We start from the raw sequence: 4821 nt of genomic DNA on the forward strand, positions 1-4821 counted from the left end.
TTCTTTGATCCTGCATTTTTACAAGTACACAAATAGGCCTATGTAGATATTTATTTACTGCTTCCTCCACCTCTGCCCTAAGTGCATCTTTGTCATCGTTTATTACTTTACTCAAATTTAACTACTGTTAATTCTTCAAAGTTGTCATTGGATCAATGTGACATTACAGGTACTGGCCATATATTTAGAATATCATGAAAAAGTTGATTTATTCAGTAATTCCATTCAAAAAGTGAAACTTGTATATTATATTAATTCATTACACACAGACTGACATATTTCAGGTGTTGATTTCTTTTAATGTTGATGGAACTGACTAATGATAATCCCAAATTGAGTATCTCTGAAAATTAGAATATTGTGGAGAGGTTCAATATGGAAAACACCTGGTGCCCTGCAAAGGCCTTTAAATGGTCTCTCAGTCTAGTTCTGTAGGCTGCACAATCATGGGGAAGACTGCTGACTTGATAGTTGACCAAAAGACGACCATCGCCACCTTGCACAAGGAGGGCAAGACACAAAAGGCCATTGCTAAAGAGGTGATGGGAAGAAAGTGTACCAGCAACAGGGATAACCACGACCTGGAGAGGATTGTGAAACAAAACCCATTCAAAAATGTGGAGAAGATTCACAAAGAGTGGACAACAGTTGGTGTTAGTGCTTCAAGAACCACCACGCACAGACGTATGCAAGACATGGGTTTCAGCGTCGCATTCCTTGTGTTAAGCCACTCTTGAACAAGAGACAGCGTCAGAAATGTCTCGTCTGGGATAAAGACAAAAAGGACTGGACTGCTGCTGAGTGGTCCATAGTTATGTTCTCTGATGAAAGTACATTTTGCATGTCCTTTGGAAATCAAGGCCCCAGAGTCTGGAGGAAGAGAGGAGAAGCAGAGAATCCATGTTGCTTGAGGTCCAGTGTAAAGTTTCTACAGTCAGTGATGGTTTGGGGTGCCATGTCATGTGCTGAGGGGTATTCCATAAAGCAGGTTATGATCAAACTCTGAGTATGTTCAGGCTCAAATGAGGGAAACTCTGAGTATCCCATTCCAAAAAGCGAGGTATGTTCTTCTCTGAGTATGTTTCCATGGCAACATTGTCCGTGAACTAAACCTGGTCGCTGGCAGGTTTTATCAAAGAAACCCTGGGTTTCTACCTGGCTCCGCCCACCTGAACGCCATTTCTTAACACTTTAATAAACTTTAACACTTTTCTCTGAAACACATTAGTAACATCACACACCACAGACGTGTTCACATCATTACTAATGTTGTGTTGCTTTACGTCTTTTTTTTTTTTTTTTTGTGATGACGGTAATTTTCTTTATAACATTGTAGATGTAGATCATTAAGTGAAAGTCACTGAGAGGTTGATCTGCATTAAAACATCTACTGACATCTGTAGTAAAGTTCTCTGGATAAAAACCTGTGGATAATATAAAGGAGGAGATGATCATTTAAATCAACTTTTAAGGCTTGATTGTTGTTTTATATTGTTATACAGTTAAATCTGTAAATCGTATGTCTTTGAAGGTATGATGGTACAGTGAAGTGTGACACTGCTCTTGAAAGCGATGGGTTGTGGGTTCGTGACCCATCGCGAACCCAGTGTTTTTTTATGACATTTTTTAGGACGTTGAGATGACTCTGGCGACAATATTACATTAAGAATCAATATAAATGATGTGATATGAAGCAGCATCTACTGTCTTTATATCCAGTGTAACAGGAGGACTCTCTATGTAGCCATCATATGCTGCTGACACGTCTCCTCAGACACATTTTATTCATATTATTCACCGCTTGTCACGTCACTGAAGCAATAAAGTGATGAAGTGACCAAAAAGTGTGACTAATTACGGGTGATTTAAGCCACTATTGTCACTGAAGACTGAACGCACCTTTAGAACAGGCTCATATTCCTCAAACAACGGCTTATTTCATCCATCAGGGTGAATAAATCACTATCTTCTGTTTGGTTGTCATGGCAGTTTGAGTATTCTTTGATCCATTGATGATGGCTTCTTATCGCACGCGTGCACGTAAGTAACCCAAGGTTCACATACTCAGGGTTGATTGACCCACTTCATACCAGCTGTAATGGAATCCAATACCCAGAGTTTCCCATCGCGGGGTATGTTGACCCAGAGTTTATGGATAAACTCAGAGTTTGTTAACCTTCCTTTATGGAATACCCTTCTGGTGTTGGTCCACTGTGTTTCCTTAGGTCCAAGGTCAACGCAGCCGTCTACCAGGAAGTTTTAGAGCACTTCATGCTTCCTGCTGCTGACCAACTTTATGGAGATGCAGATCTCATTTTCCAACAGGACTTGGCACCTGCACACAGTGCCAAAGCTACCAGTACCTGGTTTAAGGACCACGGTATCCCTGTTCTTGATTGGTCAGCAAACTCACAAGACCTTAACCCCATTGAAAACCCATGGGGTATTGTGAGGAGGAAGATATGAGACACCAGACCCAACAATGCAGAAGAGCTGAAGGCCACTATCAGAGCAATCTGGGCTCTCATAACACCTGAGCAGTGCCACAGACTGATGGACTCCATGCAAAAGGAGCCGCAACTAAGTATTGAGTGCTCATACTTTTCATGTTCATACTTTTCAGTTGTCCCACATTTCTAGAAATCATTTTTTCTATTGGTCTTCACTGTAATAATCAAATTTTCTGAGATACTGAATTTGGGAATTTCATCAGTTGTCAGTTATAATCATCAAAATAAAAATAAATAAACATTTGAAATTTATCAGTCTTTGTGTAATGAATGATTATAATAGACAATTTTCACTTTTTGAATGAAATTACTGAACTGAATCAACTTTTTCATGATAATCTAATTATATGACCAGCACCTGTATAAGGACTTTAATTTAGTCATTCGCCAGCGTCAGGCTGTGCATTTTACACCTTGGCCTCCAATGGTGTCCAGCCAAACTGATTTCACCACTCATACCAGCATTTTATCACAGATGGAAACCAATAAGGGAAATCCACCATCAATGGATCGAAGATGTCGAGCTGCCATGACAACCACCCGGAAAATAGTGATTTATTCACCGTAATGGGTGAAATAAGCCGGTGTTTGAGGAATATGAGCCTGTTCTAAAGGTGCGTTCAGTCTTCAGTGACTATAGTGGCTTAAATCACCTGTAATTAGTCACACTTTTTGGTCGCTTCATCACTTTATTGCTTCAGTGACATGACGAGCGGTGAATAATATGAATAAAATGTATCTGAGGAGACGTGTCAGCAGCATATGATGTCTACATAGAGAGCCCTCCTGTTACACTGGATATTAAGACAGTAAATGCCGCTTGATATTCCATTATTTATATTGATATTTAATGTAATATTGTCGCCAGAGTCATCTCAACGTCCTAAAAAATGTCATAAAAAAACACTGAAGAGGGACGCGAATTCGCGATTTGTCGCTTTAAAAAGCAGCGTCACAACTCACTGCGCCATCATACCGTCAAAGACACGTGATTTACAGATTTAACTGTATAACAATATAAAACAACTGAACGCACCTTTACAAACAGGCTCATATTCCTCAAACACCGGCTTATTTCAACCATTACAGTGAATAAATCACTATTTTTCGGGTGGTTGTCGTGGCAGTTTGAGTAAATCTCTGATCCATTGATGATGGCTTTTTATTGCGCGTGCACGTACGTAACCCAAGGTTTACATACTCAGGGTTGATTGACCCACTTCATTCCAGCTGTAATGGAATCTGATACCCAGAGTTTGCCATCACGGGGTGTGTTGACCTAGAGTTTACAGATAGACTCAGAGTTTGTTAACCCTCCTTTATGGAATACCCCTCTGTTCTCTCAAAACACAAATTTTAAAGGAATCCTTATTAATCTCACATTTTAAAGTCCTGTTTCATGCAGATTTGTTGATTAAGTTGCTGATCCACTCTGGTTTAAAAGTTTTGGAAGGCACCAATTGCCCTTAAAGGTGCAGTCTGCAACTCTCATAAAAGTGAATTTTTATCATAATTGCTAAAGCTGTCACTATGTAAGGACAGCTTTATTTCAAACTAGTAGTTTGTGAGAAAAAAAAACAGACTAATTGAGTCCCTCCTGCTGCTCCTGCAGCCTTTGGCAGATTGCCAGAAAGCACCACAACCGAGCAAAAAGAACCAATCAGAGCCAGGATTGTGTTGATGGGCTATCTGACAGCTGTTGCTCACAGGCCCCGCCCCTTTCCCGGGGCTGGAGCGCCGTCTTTTTTACGGTTATGGTCTGGAGGAGTAGAAGATGGAATTGGTTAATTTTCTGCTTGTAAGGTCATTACTGCTGCTTGATTTACATTATGTTTGATTTGTAATTGTTACACTAGAACTCTGTAGTGCATTTGTTTGTTCTCCGTGTGGCTGCTGTAAGTGACACTGTGTTGCTGCTGCTGCTGCTAGAATGGCAGTAATATGATTTTAACAGAGCATGTTATATTACTGTGATGTTGCTGTTGGGCTAACGTTAGCTTGTTAGCTCCTCTGAGGGAGGGACTTCGGAAAGTTTGGAGGCAGGGCAAGAGAGCAGCGGGGAGAGAGGGATCTGAGAATTGCAGACGGCACCTTTAATTATCCAGCCAAAGCATACAAATATCGGATAATTGTCAAAAATGTAACATCGTGCATCACTACTTGGAACATTTGCTCTACCTTTGTGAGTCCAAAAGGTTTTGGTGTGATTTCTTTGACCTTCACTCACTTGTAGCCAATGAACCAACCTTTGAAGACATGTCCCTTCATTAAGTAATCCATCAAATGTTGAACTAGTAAAATAAACAAACAG

The sequence above is a fragment of the Gouania willdenowi genome, chromosome 1 (genome assembly GCF_900634775.1).
Source record: "Gouania willdenowi chromosome 1, fGouWil2.1, whole genome shotgun sequence".
Classification (NCBI taxonomy): domain Eukaryota; kingdom Metazoa; phylum Chordata; class Actinopteri; order Blenniiformes; family Gobiesocidae; genus Gouania; species Gouania willdenowi.